This window comes from Petaurus breviceps, unplaced genomic scaffold (assembly GCF_028583685.1).
Source record: "Petaurus breviceps papuanus isolate PSGF00001 unplaced genomic scaffold, PetGlider_PUasm1.0 171, whole genome shotgun sequence".
Taxonomy (NCBI): domain Eukaryota; kingdom Metazoa; phylum Chordata; class Mammalia; order Diprotodontia; family Petauridae; genus Petaurus; species Petaurus breviceps.
The window spans coordinates 7,799,811-7,822,083 of NW_027185754.1; the positions used below are offsets into that span (position 1 = coordinate 7,799,811).

General features: G+C 41.1%; 1 protein-coding gene across 3 annotated transcripts in view; it reads right to left on the reverse strand.

Moving 5' to 3' along the window:
* ADCY7 (adenylate cyclase 7) overlaps window positions 1–22,273 on the reverse strand; it is a 120,999-nt gene that overhangs the window by 92,736 nt on the left and 5,990 nt on the right. Inside the window, exon 1 of one of the 3 annotated variants that reach the window (XM_069082525.1) lies at window positions 9,812–10,108. The exons of the other annotated variants lie outside the window; for them this stretch is intronic. The gene's annotated coding sequence lies outside the window, so the exon portion shown is untranslated. Of the gene's footprint in view, window positions 1–9,811; window positions 10,109–22,273 lie in introns of those variants that run through there. 3 annotated transcript variants of the gene reach the window in all.

A 22,273-nucleotide genomic window follows, 5' to 3' on the forward strand; every position in this document is an offset into this window, starting at 1 on the left:
CTCTCTCTCTCTCTCTCTCTCTCTCTCTCTCTCTCTTTCTCTCTCTCACCCCCTCCAGTTAGATGCTTAGTCAAGCTAAAGTAACCTTGTGCCCCTGACACTGTCCAGGTCACCCCAAAGTCATTCTCACCCACAGCGTCCTAAGGAGTCAAGCTGGTGGTTAAAATCAAAGAAGGCAGATTGTTAAGAGTTGGAAGAGATCTTGGATACACTCTTATCCACCCAAAGTTTTCTACAGAGGAAGAACTTCACTCAACATTTATTAAGTGCTTCCTATGGTGTTAGGTGCTAGGGATACAAAGACCTGAAAAGGAAACAGTTCCTGCCTATAAAGAGTTTGTGTTCTTTTGTGTGAAAGAAGAGTACCAAATGTACACAGATAAGTTAATACAAGGAAATCTGAAGAGAGAGAGACCACCAAAACTAGGAGAATCAAAGAATGCTTTATGAAGGAAATACTAACTGAGCAAAGCCTTAAAAGAATAGCTTGGCCAAGGTCACGTCATAACAAAGCTAGGTATAGAATCCAAGAGTTCAGAAAAGAACTAGTCCAGAGGTCAGGAGATCCCCTCTTATGGACGGAAGAGTTCAACTGCCCAAGTAAGAACGCACTTCCAAACAAGTGGATTATCCTTCAGTCTCAACAGCTGATCTCTGACCATTTAGATATTAACCCTGCTCATCACCCCACTCATCTTGACCACAAAAATCACAAAATTTGAGAGCTGGAAGTGACCTCATTGGCCATCCAATGACCCAACCCACATAAGAAAGAATTCTCTACTATAAGATACCCAACAAAGGGTTCTCCAGCCTTTTTTAAAGACCTGGAAAGAGGTTCAACCTAGTTATTTACATGTTGTCTCCTCCATAAGAGTGTAAAACCCTGAGGACAGACTGGTTTTGCCCCCTTTTTTGTATCCCCAGCACGTAGCATTGTGCCTGGAACTTCATAGGTATTGTGGTCTAAGTGTGCTAAGAACCCCAAAATCCAAGAGAACAGGGTGAGGGTCTGCCTCAAAAGAATTCAAACACTCAAGCCCTCTTTCAGTCAGAGACAAGGTTTATTGTGTTGCCAATAGAAGCAGGTCAGATTCCTAGTGAGTCTGCATTTGATGAGAATGGGACAGATGTTTTTATACAGAGAAAGACTGTGGGAAGATCTAAATATGATTAAGGAGTGGCAAGTAGCCTGGGTGGGGCCAGGTGCAGACAACAGAAGGAGTTAAGTGGCCAGAGAACCACAGTGAAAGGGCAGTAAAAAGGATTATTGACTGGGACAGGCGGGTGTCTCAGGCTAAAGCCAGAGATCTGGGTTAAGGGGAATGTTCTTTTCCTTTTAGGGATCCATTCTTAGAGCCTCATTAGTAGAAACTTAATAAATGCTTGTTGATTGACAGACCTACCTTTCAGGGCACCTGGGTTCACTTCTGGATACCTAACAGCAAGTCTAAATTGTCCTCCATCAATATCCATTCATTGTTCCTACTTCTGCCCTCTGAAGCCAAACTAGGGAAATCTAATTCCTCAAGCAACAGCCCTTTGAGGTACTTCAAGTTAACTATCACATCCTTCCCAAAACTTTCTTTTCTCCAGGCTAAACATTTCTAGTTTCTTTAACCCATCTTCAAATGAAACTGGCTGCCCCTCTGTTCAGGACATTTTAACTGTCCCTTAAGCAGAGTGAGATACTTTCCCTACAGTCAATAAAGCCCCAGTACAGCCTCGGAGTGAACCTGCCGCACATACACATACACCCCTGCCCACCACAATCATCAACTATTCACATCTATTACAATGCTTTAAGGCTCATAAAAAGGTTTTTCTCAAACAACCACACTACCAAACAAGTGGTACAAATATTATCATCCCTATATATCTAGACAAAGTATAGTCACATAAAGAAGAAAAGAGAATTCTCAGCTGTTCCTAGGTCCTACTAGCTCTACACCCCCTTACTCTCCTCCAAATCAACCCCAGGCCTCTTGCTTCCCTTAAAAGGAGGCTGGCATTTTCATCTGCCCTGGTTCAACTTCTCCTGACCCATATGTCTCTGCCTGACTATGCCTGTGTCCATTACTCTGTATCTCTCATTCTGTCTCTGAGTCTTTGTCTTTCTGTGAGGGTCTCGGTGCTTCTCTCTCTGTCCCAGTTTCTCTAGGTGACTTAGCATCTAGCTCTGTCTCTCATCAGTCTCTCTCTGTGGGGAAGGGAAAGGCCTCTCTTCTTTTCAGTCCAGCTGACCCTTCAAACTTTATCACCTCACCCATCACCTCCCAAGTCACCAAGGGCCTTCTCACCCTAGAGATGCCTACACTCCTGAAAATGACCCCTGCTCTTACTGGTAGTAAGTTCTCAAGCCAGGCTCAGCTCACTTTTCACTGGGCTATACTCCTGACTCTCCAGACCTTTCCACCTTGCCCTCATTAGGTATCTCCTCACCTTCCTCCATTAATATGCAAGCTCCTTGAGGACAGAAATTCTCTTTCTTTTTACCTTTTTACCAGCACTTAGCACCATGCCTGGAAAATAATAAAGCTTAGTTTAATAAATACTTGTTGACCGGTGACTGTCTCTGTCTTTCTGTGTATCTCCGCTTGTCTGTCTCTCACCTCTCACTCTTACATATACACTCCACCCTAAACTTACTTTCCCAGTGGAAGGAGTAGGAGGGAGGCAAATAATAAGAGGTAAGGCCATAGAAATCAGACCCACAGAACTCCCAACAACTTTGGTGGTTTGGCTTCCAGAAATGGTATGAGCTATACTGTTCTCCTACTTCCACATCTCAGATCCCCACCTGACCTACAAGATCACTGGAGAATCTTCAAGATTCTTAAAGAATCCTAAAGAACCAATGACAAAAATAACTGAAACAGTTTATGACTTCAGCAAATGTGAAGTATACAAAATAAACAAAAATCATCAGCATTTTTATATAATACCAATAAAGCCCAGCAGGAAATGATAGAGTCACTTAAAATTACTTTGGAATGTATAAAACACTTGGGAATCTCCCTACCAAGATAAAACCTATATAAATATGACTATAAATCATTATAGAAATGAAGAAAGACCTTTAATTGGAAAAAACTTAACTTCTCATGGTTTAGACAAGTCAATATATTAAAAGTGGCAATACTACCTAAATTAATTTACCAAATTTCCAAAAGGTCACTTTACAGATCTAGAGAAAATAATAATAAATTTCATAGGGTGGCAAAATAGAATCCTAAGGAAAATAAATGAAAAAAAAAGTAAAGGACAAAGGGGACCTATCAATGTCAAATCTCAAAGTGTACTTACTATAAAGCAACAATTTTCAAAACAATTTGGTAAAATATAGAGAAATCAGTCATGAGAAGAGATTACCTACACAACATACAGAAGCAAATATATCTAATATCCTAGTATTTGATAAAAACAAAGATCTAAGCTACTGGCTAAGGACTTACTATGTGACAAAAACTTTTAGGAAAACTGGACAGCATTATGGAAGAAATTATATTTAGACCAAACCTCACATTTTATACCAAGACCTAGTTAGAAAATAAAATGTCACATCATAAACAGATCAGAGAAATATGGGGGAGGGGGGTAGGAGAATGCCTATGAGATCTCTGAATATGAAAAAAGTTCACGACACAGCAAAAATGGAGAGAACTGCAAAAGAGAAAATGGAAAATTTTTTTTACATAACATTCAAAAGTTTTTGCATTAAAAATCCAATAAAGTTGTGACGAAAAGAGACACAACTAGGAAAAAAATCTTCACAAGAAGCTTCTCTAACAAAAGTCTTATTTCCAAGACACATAAAGAATTGATTCAAATTTAGAAACCAAGATGAACAGCTGGGTAGGAGAATGCATAGATCACTTGTAAAATAGGCAGAACAATGGACTTAGAAATCAACTGTCATAGGATGACAAATCTAGGGGAAGAAGGGACCTTAGAGGTCATCTTGTGAATGACCTCATCATTTTGTAGACAGGGAAAATGAGGCCCTTGATAAGTCAAGTGTCTTTCCCAAGGTCACACAGGTGAGTGGCATGGAATACAGGTTCTGTGACCCAAAATCCATCACTCTTTCCACTTTATCATGATGCCTCCCTAACAGAAGGCCCAGGTCCAAACTTTACTATTTAATGTCTGAGCTTTAGGTCCCTCAAGTATAAAACCATGACAATGCCAAGAATCTTCTGCAGTTTATTGTGAGTATTGAATCAAGTGGGATAATTTCATACGTATGAAATATGTGTGAAAAGGCTCTGTGAGCAATAAGGTGCTATACAATGAAAATTATAGACAGGTAGGTAGCTAGAGTGCTTTCATGCATTCACTCATTTATCCAATGAGCTTTTATTATGTATCAGCTTTACACCAGACTGTAAAGCATTTTATATCTATGAATACAGAGAAAATAATCAAACAGTCCTTATCCATAAGAAGCTTATATTCCATTTCATTATATTCCATTCTATCCATCCAAAAACATGGATAGATAGGTAAATAAAAAAAATATAAAGTAAATTAAAAATATTTTCTATGGTGCAGGGTGATAGGAACTTGGTAGGAGAGGGAAGGATGAGAACAGGCTTTAAGTAGAAGATAGCACATGAGTTGAATCTTGAGGAAAGCTAGCCACAGATTCTATGAGGTAGAGGAGAGGAAAGAATCTATTCAAGGCAATGGGGGGGGGGGGGGAGGTGTGGAGGGTGTGTCCAGACAGTCTGCACAAAGGCATATTTGGAGAATGATAAGAAGCCAAGTTCAGTTGCAACAGTAAAGAAGAATGTACAGTAAGGCTGGAAACACACAGTGCAATGGTGACGGGGCTTTAATTGTCAAACAGAGGAGTTTGCCTTTTAAGCTTGAGTCAAAAGCATTTTTCCATCTCTGAAGATGATAATGGTGATGTCAACTAGTATTTATATAATGTATAAGAGCTTGCAAAGCACTTTACATATATGTTCTCATTTGATCCTCCCAATAACCCTGTGAAGTAAGTACTCTTAGTATCCCCATTTTACAGATGAGGAAATTGCAGTTTAGAAAGGACAAGTAATTAGTCCAGGGGTCAGAGCTAGTAAATGTCTGAGGCTGGATATGAACTCAAGTCTTCCTAACTCTAGGGCAGCTAGGTCATGAAGTGGATAGAATGCTGGCCCTGGAGTCAGGAGCACCCAAGTTCAAATATAGCCTCAGGTACTTGCTAACTGTGGCACTCTGGGCAAGTCACTTCACCCTGTTTGCCTCAGTTTCCTCATCTGTAAAATGGGCTGGAGAAGGAAATGGCAAATCACTCCAGCATCCCTGCCAAGAAACCCCCAACCAGGACACGACTGAAACAACTGAACAACCACTTGCCAACTCCAGGTCCAAAGCTCCAGTCACTGTGCCATCTAGCTGCCATAATGCTACCCAATGGTATTTGCTACCTGCCAGCTTGGCTGAAGAGACTGAACTTCACTTGATACAAACTAGGTCCTGAGAGGGGCCGCCATCTCTACTGAGCCCAGCAGCAGCTGTAACTACTAAGGTCACGCCATCTCTCACTGCTCCCCTGCCAAACCCACAGTCTCCAAACCTTTCCCAAAACACAGCAACAAGCCCGCGTACCCCCTCCAGGCCCACCCTGCCCCAACACCCCAGGCCAATGTCCAGTCTAGGAAGAGAAAGAACAACACAACAGCTACACACCCATGCATTTAAGCAAAGTGAGCTCCCTGGGGGAATTCTGTATTAGACCAGAAGATCTCGGAGGAGAATTAAACTGAGAGCAAATTGTCAAACTAGGCTGTGGAATCTGTCTCCCCGAGGATCCTTTTAAACCACTTGGCTCAGATGGTTTTCCATATAGTCATCATCTGTCTGAAGGCAGGAAGCCTAGCAACATGACCTCACGAAGGCTCAAGGATTCATTGTCTGCTTCGCTTTCAGGCTCTGGGATCTCCTGGTGTTACAGAAAGCCCCGAGTGGGGAGTCAGAGACCCGGGTTCTAATCCCACTTCTACAGCTAAACACCATTGGAGTGTGTGCTAGGTGCCCTTTTTCTGGGTCCAGTTTCTCCTCAATGAAATGAGAGGTCATTACTAAATGGCCTCAAAGGGCATTTCAAGCTTTAAATTCTACAATTCTGACATATCTCACTAACAACAGACCACTGTCATACACATTTTTAAAACTCTTTAAACAATGTTTTCATAGAAAATTGAAGGCCAAAGCAATCCACTGCCATCATCTTACAAACATGATTAGTTAGAGCAGGCTAAGAATAAAGGAATACCTGAAAGTTTCTTTGCCCTCTCAAAATACTTTCTTCCACATATGCCCTGAAACTCTGGCATTAGAGATCTCTTCTTTGGAGGGTCAACCCTGTCACCCTTTATCTGGAGGGACTCTTAACACAGCATGGGGATTTGCAAAGGGAAGATGAAAACCTTGGAAGTTTTGATGATCTCTAACTCAGAACAGGGTGGGGTGGGCTCCCCACTCCCTTAGGAGCCATCAGAGCTATGCTCTCAGTGATATCAGTCACCTTTCAGATATATCTGCCCCTCCAAAGAGGGAGACTGTGGCCTAGAAAAACCCAAGACTCTAGCTAATTCAAACAGCAGTTCTATCTAGCTCTGAAGTACATCAGACCACATTTTTGTGGCATACTTACATTTCCTAAGGTAACAAAGGCATAATGGAAAGAGTCTCAGATTTTAAATTGGACGATCTGCATTCAAATCCCAGCTCTGTTACTTGAAAGGGGCAGTCAGATGGCCCAGTGGATAGAGTGCCTCAGAAAGACTCATCTTCCTGAGTTCCAATCTGGCCTCAGACACTTACTTGCTGTGTGGTCCTGGGCAAGTAACTTCACCCTGTTTGCCTCAGTTTCCTCATGTGTAAAATGAGCTGGAGAAGGAAATGGCAAAACACTCCAGTATCTTTGTCAAGAAAACCCAAATGGGGTCACAAAGAGTCTGAAACAACTGAACAACAACAAAAATTACTTTAAAACTCACATTTATAGAGGTTTTTAAAGTTTGAAAAAACATTGTTCCCATTTGTTATTATTATCCCAAATGGTTATTGTTTGTCCTTCATTTTTTGAAGAGGACCAATGGCGTTATGGGGTGATGGTCTTGACTTGCTCATGAACTGGATTCAAGTGAGGCAAAGTTGCACAGAACCATCAGCCTGACTTTCTCTTACAGAATCACCTAAGTCCAGTGGCAGGACAAAAGTCTGAATGACTAGCAATGACCCAAGATGCAGTGGATGACCTTGGCATCTTTGATGTCCGAATAAGCTCTAAGTTCTGCACACTGCCTGCTATGGCTGCCTTCACGGCCGCTGAAACAAGTTGTTCTCATCCAATCCTTCCACCAAGGAAAGTCTTAACATGCTTTGGATAGATATTCCCCTAACTAGAGTCTTCAGGACCCAATCTATAACAAAGTCTAGACTTAACATCCTCCATAAGACCCAGGAAAGGGCCTCCCTTTTAAATGTTTCATTTAAGCTTAAAAAAAAAAAAGGCTGAGAAACAGAGTGGCGAATCAGTGGAATAGATTAGGTACACAAGACACAGTAGTTAATGACTATTAATTTACAGTTTGATAAACCCAAAGACTCCAGTTTCTGGGATAAGAATTCACTCTTTGACCAAAAACTGCTGGGAAAACTAGAAAATAGTATGGCAGAAACTAGACACAGATGAACAACTCACACCCTATACCAAGATAAGATCAAAATGGGTACATGATTTAGACATAAATGGTGATACCATAAGCAAATTAGGAGAGCAAGGAATAGTTTACCTGTCAGATCTATGGAGAATGGAAGAATTTATGACCAAACAAGAGATAGAGAATATTATGAAATACAAAATGGATAATTTTATTACATTAAATTAAAAAGGGTTTACACAAACAAAACCAATGCAACCAAAATCAGAAGGAAAGCAGAAAGCTTAGAAACAATTTTTACAGTCAATATTTCTGATAAAGGCCTCATTTATATATATATATATGTATGTATATGTATATATATATGTATAAAACTGAGTCAAATTTATAAGAATACAAATCATTCCCCAATTGACAAATGGTCAAAAGATATGACCAGGCAGTTTTCAGATGAAGAAATTAAAGCTATCTACAATCATATGAAAAAATGTTCTAAGTCACTACTGATTAGAGAAATGCAAATTAAAACAAATCTGAGGTACTACATCATACCTACAAAATTGGCTAATATGACAGAAAAGGAAAATTATAAATGTTGGAGAAGATGTGGGGAAATTGAAACACTAATGTATTGTTGGTGGAGTTGTGAACTGATCCAACCATTCTGAAGAGCAATTTGGAATTATGCCCAAGGGCTATAAAACTGTGCATACCCTTTGATCCAACAATACCACTTCTAGGTCTGTATCCTTAAAGAGATCATTAAAAAGGGGAAAGGACCCACATGTACAAAAATATTTGTAGCAGTTTTTTGTGGTGGCAAAGAATTGTAAATTGCGGGCATACTCATCAATTGGGCAATGGCTATATAAGTTGTAGTATATGAATGTAATGGAATACTACTGTGCTATAAGAAATAATGAGCAGGCAATTTCAGAAAAACCTGGAAAGACTTACATGAACTGACGCTGAGTGAAGTGAGCAGAAGCAGGAAAACATTTTAAACAGCAACACTGTGCAATGATCAGTCATCACAGACTTAGCTCTTTTTAGCTATATAATGATCTAAGACAATTCCAAAAGACTGTTGGTGGAAAACGCACATCCAGAGAAAGAAGTGGAGTCTGAATGTAGATTGAAACATACTATTTTCACCCTTCTTTTGTTTTTTTCTTTTTCATGGTTTTTCCCTTTTGTTCTGATTCTTCTTCTACAATATCACTAATGTGAAAATATGTTTAACATGATTGTACATGTATAACCTGTATCAGATTCCTTGCTGTCTTAGGGAGGGGGGAAGCAGAAAAAAATTGGAACTCAAAATTTTACAAAGATGAATGTTGAAAACTATCTTAACATGTAATTGGGGGAAAAATAAAATAATGTTTATTTTTCAGGGAAAATAAAAAAAATAAGGGAAAAAACCCCAAGAGAGTTTTTCTTTCTAAAGCCCAACTGCCCATGTTGCCAGAAACAAAACCAAGCAGGGGAATCAAAGAAACACCAGCCCTATGAGTATATACAAGTTGAGAGCCAGTTCGGGGAAGGAGCCACAGAATAGGAGCATAGAAGGCAGAGAGATTCTAAAATTAAGCTTTTAGCAAGTCTCAGAACTGTAAAAGTTTTAAGAGCGAGATCTTGTCCTCCACTGATGGAGATGGAGATGTCCTGTCTGTGGTCACGTGATTCGTTAGGGACAAGCTGGCTACGGACTAGTTCTCCTCACCTCAGCTTCAATACAGTCTCTGCAACAGCCGTGTAACAAATGACCTCTACCCATTTATTTGACTACATGTACCACCCCCACACCCAGCCTGGCTGGAGAAAAGTAATGGTTTAGGAGCTGCTTCAAAACAGAAACCTCCTGGCCTCTCCCAGCACTCAGTCCTCAACCCCATCCCTCATTGCCTACTCTATCAGTCATTGTACTCAGATTAAAAACCCAAATTAGTTATGACCTTTTATGAGAAATAATTCTGACTCACCCTCACCTAATTTCATCAGTTGCACCCCCTAGTAAGACTGAGTCCAGTCTTTCTCACTGACTTCCTTCGGCCTGTTCTGAACAGACATATTGCTCAAATTTCCGGTTCCCTTTGGGGAAAATAACAAAAAAAAAAATCTGTCTTTACCTTTTACACCTCGTTTTCATCCTCTTCCTACTCCTCCCCTTCCTCCTCTACCTAACTGCTGTCTCCCAAGGAAACAAGAGGACTTTGGCTTTCTTCAATCCAAGCCTCCCTCCTCAATAAGGTCCAATCACTCAGTCCACACACACAGAAATCTCCCTTTCACTGGGCTACTTAAGAGTGAGTCACATCTGGAACCCACAACTTCCTGCTAATGCTCTCTACATCAACTCTGAGCAGGCCTCTCAGGATACACACTGCAACCCTGGTGGTTAAAAAAAAAAGGGGAGGGGCCCTCCCCTCTCTTAAGAGGACATGGAGCCTTCAGACCAAGAAGGCCCCATGGAGGCCACATTCAGAAGCAAGTGGAGCCCCTCAGTGCTGTGGCCAAGCTCTGGTCTTAAGCTACTGCAGAAAAATACGAGACTTTACAGAAAGATAGCTGAAATAAAGAGCAAACTCATCAATGGAATAAATTCTGGCTACCTCAAAATCACTGGGCAGCAAAAAGCACTGAATGTTCCATGTTCTGTTGATTTCACTTTCATATCTCCATCATTCCTTTCTCTCTGTTCTTACTGCCCCCATCCCAACTACCATATTGCCACATACCCAGACTATTGAAATAGTCTTTCAGTCTTCCCCCTCCAATCCACTCTTCATATGAATGCCAGAATTTATTACAGATAGCTCACACATATATGGGGCAGTTGGATGGCTCAGTGGAAAGAGCCCTGGAGGTTGAAATTAGGAAGATGCACTCATTTTCCTAAATTCAAATCTGGCTTCAGACACTTACTAGCTGTATGACCCTAGGTAAGTTACTTAACCCTGTCTGCCACAGGGACTCATCTGTAAAATGAGCTGGAGAAGGAAACAGCAAACCACTCCAGTATCTTTGCCAATAAAACCCCATATAGGGTCACTAACAGTCAGACGCGACTATAACAGCTAAACAACACACACACACACACACACATAGTCTATCAGTCACAAACACATTTTTATACAGTTTTCCTTGATTGTTTTCAGAGATTATGCATCCATGTAGGATTGGATTAGGAGAATGTTAAAGGATTTCAGAATACGTTGAAGGAAATTTTGCCAACAGAAAATATTTTAAAATAACTATCAGTTGTAATAATGACCAAGTTTGGTCCCAGTTAAGAGATTTAAGAATGATGCTCTCTAGTGATGGAGTGCAGATTGAGACTTTTTAAAATGATCAATGGAGAATTTGTTTTTTCTCTTTATCAACGGAAAGGGGAAGGAGGTGGGAGGCAGAAGGAAGAGAAGATATATTTTTGATTGAAAAAAAAATAAAATTTTAATTTAAAAAAGGATACATTTCTCTCCCTTTGTAGCAGCAGGGAACTATGGATATGACCACTGCATATATTATCAGACCTGACTGTCAGACCTTGGTTAGTTTTGCTGAGTTCCTTTTTCTTTCTTTTTTCTTCTTTGTTATAAAGAATGGTTTTCTGCATGGGGGAGGGAAAGGGATATATTGGGAAACTGATATAAAAACAAAGGTTTCAATAAAATTTCAAAAAATAACAGTTATTATTGTGCTGATTATATCAAGCCCACGAATATTATAGATCCTCTTACAAGAGATCTATCATCACTCAAAATAGTTCAGGATAGTTTCTGACACTGGAAAACCCAGTGGAAGAAAAAATGCCTATTGTCCAGGCTATGATATACAGCTGGGCGGACGGCCCTTGGAGCTGGTCCTTCCGTATACATATCTTAGACAGACACTATGCAAGAACAATGAGCTGGGCCCAGACTCAAAGAGGAAGAAAATAAGCTGGCCTTCATTTGGGAAGCTGCCTAGTACTTTTTATGACCCCAAGCTTCTCCCTGAAACAAAAGTCCAACTAAAAAAAAATAACAGAAACAATATTCTTTGGAGGGAGTGTGGTACAGTGGATAAAGGGACAGCCTTAGAATAAGAAATATCTAGGTTTAAGTTCTAATCTTCATATATTCTATGTATCTGTCTAATTCCTCTCCAGGCTGCTCTCTGGACTTTCTGTGGACTCTGGTCCATTCTCTAGACTTTCTATAGCCCTGTGCCAGATACCTTTGGTCTCCCTCCCTCCCCTTTCAGATTCCTCTGATGTGCTGTTTTCACCCATTAGAATGTAATGCCCCTGAGGGCAGGGGCTGTCTGCTTATATTTGTAGGCCAATGATCAGTACAGTGTCTAGGACCTTAGCACTTAATAAATGCTTATTGGCTGTGTGACCGCAGGCAAGTCACTTAAACACCCAGGGCTCCCAGACAATCCTCTAAGTCTTAATTATAGAAAAGTTGTTCAACTGTATTGGTGGAAGCAGTTTCCACTGTAAAAACCTGACTAAATACATCATGTTACCCTTAACAGGCTGCAGACAGCTACTTAAAGCATCCATGCTACATGATTTACTTTTAGTCAGATATGTCCCTACTAAAATCTTCCTTTGACTCTGTAGTGGTTCACAGATAACTGTCATTTCCTGAAAACCGTACCAATGAATCCCAAGCTCTGGAGGATTTATAGAAAGACATATACAAGAATCACACAGAATGAGAAATCAGACATTTCCCAATTGATAGATAAATGGTCAAAGGCCATAAACAGACAGTTTTCAGATGAAGAAATCAAAGCTATCTATAGGCATATGAAAAAGTGCTCTAAATTGCTTTTGATTAGAGAAATGCAAATTAATATAACTCTGAGGTACTATCTCATATCTATCAGATTGGCTAACATGACACAAAAGGAAACATAAATATTGGAGAGGATGTGGGAAAACTGGAAAATGAATGAATTGTTTGTGAAGTTGTGACTTGATCCAACCATTCTGGAGAGCAATTTGAAACTATGCCCAATGGGCTATAAAACCATGCATACCCTTTGATCCAGCAATACCACTGCTAGATTTGTATCCCAAAGAGATCACAAAAAAGAAAAGGATTCACATGCACAAAAATATTTATAGCAGCCCTTTTTGTGGTAGTAAAATATTAGAAACTGAGGGGACGCCTATCAACTGGGGAATGACTGAACAAGCTATGATATATGAATGTAATGGGATAGTGCTATGAAAAAAAAGAAAGGATCAAGAGGGAGATTTCAGAAAAACCTGGAAAGACTTGTACAAACTGGTGCAAAGTGAAATGAGCAGAACCAAGAGAACATTGTACACAGCAATAGTAACATTGTGTGATGACCAACTATGAATGACTCCGCTCTTCTCAATAACACAATGATCCAAGACAAGTAAAGTACAAAGGACTCACAAAAGAAAATGCTAGATCCAGATAAAGATACTGATAAATCCAGATAAAGAACTGATAGATTCTGAATATAGATAGAAGCATATTTTTTCACTTACTTTAATCTTTTTCATCTTTTTTTATTTGATCTGTCTCTTTTCACAAATGTGACTAATATGGAAATATATTTTACATGATAGCACATGTATAATCTAAAAAAAAGAGAATGAGAAGGCAAAGACGTTATTGAGGTCTCTACTAGTAGATGGATTACCCTGGTGGATAGAGCACTGGACTTGGGGTCAGGAAGTCAGGGTTGAAATCTTGCCTCAGACACTAGCTGGGAAAGTCACTTAATTTCTCTGGGGCTCAATTTCCCCATCTGTAAAATGAGGAGGCTGGACTTGAAGTTGTCCTCCTAAAGTCACTTCTAGCTCCAAATATATGATCCTCGGAAGATCACAGATCTTCTTAGAGTAGCAGCTCAAATTTATGTAGGGCTTTAAGATTTAGAAAACATTTTTCCATAATAACAATATGAAGTAAGAAGTGAAAATATTGTTTCCATTTTACAGAGATGAAACTTCATGAAACTCAGAGAAATTAAATGACATGGCCATAGTCTCACAGCTAGTAAAAAGTTAATCCCAGATTCAAATTCAGTCTTCTGATTGCCAGATTAACCCCCTTTCCACTCAGTATATCATGTTGCCTCTCTAATGAGACAAACAGGGACCCAGGGAGATATGAGGTTCAGGTTCAAATGCCAGTTTTCCCTCTACTTCATTGTACTTCAATTTCTCCACCTGAATGTTAATAGGGGGTTGGCCACTGACCCCAGTGCTTATAAGCATGTAGCAAGCCACTGATAACAAATCTCCACGTGGAAGAGGCTGGAGAGTCTGCTCCTAGGAGACTCATGATGTATAATAGAAAGACTTGGAACATGCATAGATGTTCTGTAGGTGGTCCTGCTCTACTAAACTACACATGAGTAAGATCCTCTTTGATTAGTTATACATAGTTATAACTCAAAATGCATTCAAAATGCACCCAGCAACCAGGACCTCTTCTTTCCCTTGGTTTGCCTACTTCTCCAATGAGAAGAGACAATGTAAGAGGAAAGGTTTCAGGCCCTCCACACCCAAGGCCAACATGGAGCGCATCAGTACAGGGTTCAGTGTTTGTTCTTGGTGTTTTGTTCTTGCGTTTTAGGAGAAGGAAATTGGAAGCTGTGACCTTGTATGTTTCTAAAGGTCAGAAGAGCAAGCCACCCAAGATCTGGGAGTTTAGTCCTTGCCATGGTTTCAGCCAGCTGGTCCTACATTGAGGCCATAAAACACAAGCAGCAATCTTCAAGACTCAATCCCATAGCAGTGGAGAAGAAGCTATGCTGCATTTGGATGCAAATTGGTAGAACTAACCATGAAAAAACTGTGTTGCCCCTGAGCCAACTTTCCTCAAAAACCAATGTGATATGAGTGAGTCCCTGAAAAGGGAGGATTTGGAGGGAAGGAGCAGTGGGGGAAGAGGTAGTGGGGGGAGGGGGTGTTGGGAGGAGAGGGTGTTGGGGAGAGGGGGAAAGAATGCTTGTATTACTATTTATGCTATATCTTTGAAGTCAATATGCCCTTTTAAAATCTAATGGATGTTAACTGGTTAAATAGAATTGGGGTGCTACCACTGGTGGCTAACAGTGGGGAGACCAGACCAAAATAAGAGTTTAAGTTGATGGCATTAGAGAAGAGACTCTCAACTCCTCAGGGGTACAACCCTGAGAGGGAGATATAACTGACATGGCTCTAGCATAGTAACCCCAAAGAGAACTCACCACTTGGGAGAAAAGCTTTACCCAGGGTGGGGAAACTGTGGTCTCTAGGCCACATGTAGCCCTCTAGGTCCCTAAGTGAGGTCCTCTGGATTCAGTCAAAGGGCTTCACTTGAGGACCTAGAGTGCCATATGTGGCCTCGAAGCCCCAGGTTCTCCACCCCTGGTACCTTTCACCCTCACAGAGAGTAATTGAAAACCCTGTGAAAAATATGATTGTGAAATGTTCTGAGTCACAGTGAAATGACCTCTTAAAAAGCCAATTCATGAAATGGACAAAGCACAAAGCTTAGAATCAAAAGACCCACGTTCAAGTCTTTGCTCTCTCACTAACTAGTAGTGAACCAGTTCTAACAATTACTGGTCCTGAGATTGCAAACAAATAATGTGAGTTCCATTGTTTTCTTTTGGTAAAATGGGAATGATAACATATATATGCCCATATACCTGCTTCAGAGGGTTATTGCGAATTAAACACATTTTAAACTGTACCTTCTACAAAATGGGAGTTGTTGCTAAAAACAAGTGACAACCTCTGCAGTTGGGCCCAGGGTAGAGGTTTCCAGGGGCTCCCCTGCCACAGAGCTGCCAAACAGTGCAAAGCAGAATACCACATCCTCTGAAATGCTTTGTTCTTCCTTTGCCTGCACTTGCTAAGGTCATGACTCTGAGCTCCTCAAGGGAAGTCGTCATGGCTTCTGTTTCTACCCTCCTCACTGCACCTGGCACTGGTCTAGACACTCCAGAAATACCAGATGAGATGACTTACTTCCTAGCCCTCCCAAAGGCACTCACGGGACAGGTTTCCTCTCCAGGTTCTAACTGTGCATATACCCAGTGGTGCCTTGGAGAACCCAGATTGAAATCATTCTTTCAGAAAAGATGGCTTAGAGGTCTTGTCCCAGAGGGTCTAACTACATGACAAGCACAGAACTTCAAAAGACGAGTGTTACTGCAGTACATCAGAAAAAACCCTGGGGTTGGAGTTAGAGGAACTGAGTTCAAATCCTACTACCTGTGTAACCCTGGGGTTGGTCATTTAACGTTTCTGGGCCTCAGTTTCCTCATTTGTAAAATTAAGTGGTTGGACAAATGCTCCCTAAGGTCCTTTCTGGCTCTAAATTCATGACCACTATGATCTAGGGAATGGCAAGCAGCCATGTCAACCTATACCTACCTTTGTGAGTTTCTGCCAATACTTTGCTAAACATTACAGCAATATATCTATTTGCATTACGGGTACACAGAAAACAGACCAATGAAATTTCTAAAAAAAAATTCTCTTTTCTTTTCCTCCTATCTTTCCACTATCCCAATAAGATAGGATTTACAGACTTTCAAGCCAGAAGAGGCCCTAGAGACCATGTTCTCTCTCTGACTGGAGCTCAGAAAAGCTAAGTGATTTGCCCATATTCACACAGCAACAGCTCAAAGCTATGGTTTGAATCTAAGCCTTCTGACTTAAAGAGTTTAGGATTTTTTCCACTATATTATCCTTAATTTACAAATGATGACTCTCAGACACACCCAGAAAAGGATTACAGATTTAAACCGGAATAACCAATCTGTCCAAGAGGCCAAATTCTCTGACTCCAAATTTAGCATTCATTCAGTTGCACGACAGAGGCTTAGACTGAATTCCTTTCCACTTAGTTAAAGAAATTCAGCCTCTCCCCTCCCCTGTCGAAGTCTTTGTTTCCTAATGACCCTTTGCTCATTGATTCATCATTTACTAAGCATCTACTAGGTCTAACATACCATGAGTAATATAAAGATTATTGTTATTAAGTAATTTTCTTACAACAACCCCACGAGGCAGGAAAAATAGGCATTATTACTTCCCATTTACAGATGACAAAACTGAGACTTAGAGAGGTAACACAGTAATTACTGAAACCAGGATTATGAACTCAGCTCTCCTAACTTCAATTTGCATGATCTTTCTACTATATCACTCAGCTTGGAAATAAGATGGTAAGAATGCCTATTCTCCTAAAGTTCACAGTCCAGTACATCAGCAAGTCACACACTGTGACCCCATCTCCACTTAGTATACACCTGTACCTCAGTAAGCCTTAGAGAGCTGTCTAAGGATCAGAGAGGTTACTGGCTTGCCCATAGTTCCATAGTCGCTAAGTGTCAGAAAGGAGATTTCAACCCAGATCTTCCTGACTTCGAGTCCTGTCTATCCCCTGTGCCAAGATGCTACTCCTTCTCATCTGTTGTCGTTCAGCCATTTTTCAGTCCTGCCCCATTTGATGTTTTCTCAGCAAAGGCACTGGAGTGCTTTGCCATTTCCTTCTCCAGCTCATTTTACAGATGGAGGATACTGAGGCAAAGGGGGTGAAGTGACTTGCCCAGGGGACTTGCCACAGCTAACAAGTATCTGAGGCCAGATCTGGGTAAAGGAAGATGAATCCTCCTGATTTCAAGCCCGGGGCTTCATCCACTGTGTCACCTACCTGTCCCTTCTTGGATAGGAGGCAGATAGAATTAAATACATGAATGCATTAAGATAGCAGGAAATTTATAGGAGCTATCTAGTCTGAACATGGTACAGGACTTCAGAGGAGAGCAAGATCCCTTCAAGGGGATAACAGGAAACTGTTGTGGATGAAGTGGTATCTGAGCTGGTCCTTAAAAGACAAGGATGGACAGATTGAGATGTAGAAGAAACGCACTGCTGGTGAAGGAAGGGAACAGTTGAAACAAGAAAGCACAAGGCCTTGCAGAGCAATGTGCCTGAAGCAGGAGGTTCTGGTAAGGGAACAGAAGGACTTCACTAAATGTCTGATAGAAAAAGAACCAAATACAGCCAAGAGGGGGCGAAACTCAAAAGCTCCAATTGCCAGCCAGCTGAAGGACAAATGGCTGAGAGTACTGGGCACACAGTTTTGGCACCAGGACACAAACCCAGCTGTGGCCCCACTTCCCATAAGGTGTAAAGTGAGGGACAGTATCACCACTCATTTTTTAAGTGGGGTGGGGGAGGGGCATTTGTGTCAGGCCAGGGAAAGGAATGGCCAAGGAGAACCTTTGGGTTATTTCCCCTCCTATCTGACCCACCCTTCTCTCTTCTGTGATTTTGCCACACCAGAAGCCCAAGAGACCAAGCCAGTGTAACACAGACTGCTGTACTTCACCCAAAGAGAGATGAACTACAATTGAAGGGCCTGGACCAAGACTACTTTACAAAACCACAAAACTAGAGCAAGCCATTTCCCTTCACTCGGCCTCAGTTTCCTCAATTCTAAAATGAAGAAGGTTGGACCAACTGATGATGGGCATCCCTTCCAACTCTAAAACCCTATGACCCTATAGAAAAGGGAATGTAATACCACTACTACCACCCCTTCCCCAAATCTCTGAACAGATACTTTTTGTAGAAATGTAAGAATGAGGACTCCTGCAACTGGGCAGATGGTGAATTCCCTCGGCTGCAAGGGCTGACTCAGCTCCAGAAGCTGGGGCCGTGTCTCTGACTCTTTACTGCTTTTCCATCTGCTACTCTGGCCTCTGGCCTCTTCTCCCCATGTCCCCTTTTCTCCACCCCCAGTTCCCTGACAGGAGCATTTGGGGGCAAATTTTCTAAGTGTGGGGCACTCGTCACCGTGGTAGGCTAAGCCAGGCATAGTACTGGGGTTAATTCAGTCAACTTCCTCTAAAATCAATTTGCACACATGCAAAGCACAAAAGGGGCATTCCAATGTGTCGACTCACCTCCAGGCCCTTTACCTTCATCCAAAATTTCCCTGGCTGGAGGCCTACAGTCTAATCTCTCTGTTATAAGAGTCAATATAGCTCTGGTCAAAGACTGAGACAGCTGAAGCCCTGATAGGAGGCAGGGGGATGGATAGGATGATTCCTAAAGGTTCCCTTTGATCACAGGAACAGAGAATTTAGATGTGGAAGTCTCTCTCTCTCTAAGGAAATAACACCAATTGCTTTGCAAACCTTAAAGTCACCATAAAAATGCTATTATTAATTATTGTTACTGACACATTCTCCCCACATCTGCCATATTGATATTCTTAAGACACAGGTAACCATGTCACTCTCTTACCCAAAAAGCTCCAGTGGCTCCAAACTGCCACTTAAATAAATTCCATACTTCTGTGATTCGTGCTGTATTCTATTTCTCCGTGACCTTTTTGTTCATTCATTCATCATTGATTGAGAATCTATCATGAATTAAATGCTACGTGTGATATCAAGAGTGTAATAGCACTTTTAAAAAGTCAAGCACGAGAACTAAAGAGAAGGCCGCGTACATTAAATAATAAAATAAACAAGATAAATGCAACATGATTTAAGGGGGGTGAGACCTTCAGGAAAGGTCCCTGCTAGCACTTGAAAATACAATTGTTCCATTTTATGGATGAAGAAACTCAGCTAGGAATCCCTAGTTGCACTAAGGCTCAGGATTTTAAGGGGTAAAGAGGAAAAAGGGAATACATTCTCAGGATGGGAGAGAGCTTATGCAAAGGCATAGAGATGAGAGATGGAATTTCATGTGTGGAAAACATTAAGCAGGCCAATTTGGCTAGAACATAAAAAAGTTTGTGAGGGGGAGTAATGGGAAATAAATCTGGAAAAGATAGATTGGAACCAGATTGTAAAGTGTTTTAAATGTCAGAGGACTTTGTATTTTGTCCTAGAGCTACCTGGGAGCCACTGAAATTTCTTGAGCAGAGGAGGGGCATGCACAATCAGATGTGTGCTTTAGGAATATCCATTTGGCAGGATTAGGGAAGGGAGAGGCTAAAGTCCAGCAGACCAATTATGAGGCTACTGCAATATATCTTGGTGATCAACTTGTCCAACCTCCTCATTTTACAGATTAGGAAACTGTAATGTTAATGGAATTTAAGATCTTCCCTATCCATTAATAGGCCTCTGGTGGAACCCATTAAGGGGAGCTTGCTTAGGGGAGGCCTGTTTGTAGGAAGGTTTTCACACCTTTTGCTAATTTCTAATTAGGCACTGAGCCCCATCCCGAGGTTTGTGATGCCCTCTGGCTCTGAAAAAGAGATATGTATACACACACGTGTGTGTATATATGTGTGTATATATATATATACATATATACATATATACATACACATACATACACATATACTCTGAGGTTAGCATTTTGCTTTGGGGCTCACTCACTGGAAGAGTGATTTGACCAAACGAGATTCTGGGTAGCTACTGAGGAGCCCCCCCACATACACTTTGAAAAACCCAGATGTTAATGCTTCTCTCTCTAGTAACTATGTATGTATTGCGTTGGTCAGACAGCTGGATCTGTCTCTTGATCTGTGCTGATTTCTCAGACAGTTAGAAGCTCTGTCTGGGGGTGGTTAGGTGGCACAGTGAATAGAGCACCAGCCCTGGAATCAGGAGGACCTGAGTTCAAATTTGGCCTCAGACACTTAACACAAAACTAGCTATGTGACCTTGGGCAAGTCACTTAACCCCAATTGCCCTACCTTTCCCCCTCCAAAAATAAACCAAAAAAAAAGACTGTTGACCCCTTAAACAGCTATCTTTCCTAATGAAGTAGATCTAAGAACCTGTGCTAGCAGCCATCCTGGGTATACCAGTGTGGTTGCTGCTACAGAAACCAAGGCTGGAAGAATTTAAATGACTAGTAAAGAAAGCTATTGTAAAACTCTGAGTACTATGTAAATATGAGTTATTATTCAGCTCATTTTGACACTTCAAGCTAATATATATATAATTATTATTATTATTGTTATTATTACTACATCACTGTGTCCCAGGCCAGTCATCCTATGAGTTCCTCCAGGACAGGGAGGAGACCACTTCTCCTTCTACTTCCTCCACAATGCTCGGCAGGCGACACACTTGCCAAGGAGGGGAGGGGGACACAGATGGTGTGCAAGAATTGGGCGAAGCAGGAAAAAGAAGAGAAGGAAAGCCAAGAAACCACAACTCCAGGGGATGACTAACAAAGCACTTTTAAGGCACATTTACTCAAAAAGCTATTTCACTATCCCAAAATGCACGTGTAAATTTTATGTAAATGTGTATTCTTAACCCCTGCTCCCCTACCTTCCCCTTCATTAGAGAGACCAGTGCCTAACAGCTGGGTTTCTAAGTCAGCCTATATAGTGGAGCATTTCTAGGAAAAGAACTGAAATGAAGAGGTCTCCCTCTTCTTGTTGTCAGTTCCAAAGTAAATACACTTTCACCTGCTTATTTTTCTTTAATTGGCTGTTTCTCCACAGAACCCATGGAGAATATTACTAACACTTTCCATGGCGAATTATGGTTCTTGGATGCCACTGGGTACCGTGGGCAAAATCTGGGAAGTAGACAGCCAGTGTCTCTCTCATTGGTTACTCACAAATACATCTCAAGACACTATTAGCTGCCAAAAGAGAACCAAGCAGCCCAATCAGCTTCCTTCCAGGTATAAGCAAGCTAAAATCAGTTCCTCTGCCACAGGACAAGACCTCAAACAGCTTGTGGAAACCCAGATATCCCCTCCACCTTTTTTTGCTTTTGTTTTTAAAGAAACAATGTGAGAAAAGACCGAGTCAGGACTAAGCTTGCCATTTTGAAAGAAGTTAGGAAACTGGTCTGGCTGGAGAGAGAAATAAGGTTGCGGAGATCAGGCGAGCCAGGTTGTGGAATGCACTGAATGCCAAGTAGAGAAGTTTGGACTTAAAGCAATCAGAAATAATAGTTATAGGAATGCAAATTTAAAGCATGGGCTTTTAGGTGTCACAGTGGATAGAGCCCCAGGCTTGGAGTTAAGAAGACCTGAGTTTGAATCCAGTCTCAGACACTTACTAGCTATATGATGACCTTGTGCAAGTCACTTTTAATCCCTTCTTGCCTCAATTTCCTCATCTGTTAAAATGAGCTGGAAAAGGAAATAACAAACCACTTCAGTATCTTTCCCAACAGTCACAAAGAGTCAGAAACAAATGGAAATAACTGAACAACAACGTCAGAGGCTGTCTAGTTTATATCACACTGCTTTCTCAGTGAAGACTTTCTATGACAAGACAATGAATGACTGTCATTCCATTAAAAAGAGATGGGAGGGATTTTTAAAAGTCAGGTAGGAACACTAATGAACATCTCCCGGCACAAAGGACTGCTAGCTAGGTTCTAGACTCCGCTGTTTTATTTACTAGCCATGTGACCTAGAGCAAATCATTTCCCTCTCTGGGTTTCACTCTCTTCTGCAAAGTAAGAAACCAGAACTGAACTAGATGATCTCCAGGGTCTTTGCTGTCTCTATCATTTTATGATCTACTAGAAGGCAGAGGGTAGGAGTGTCTTATTCATGTATCCTGTACCTCCAAGAGTAAAGCACTGGACTTTGTATACCCCAGGTACTAGGCAAA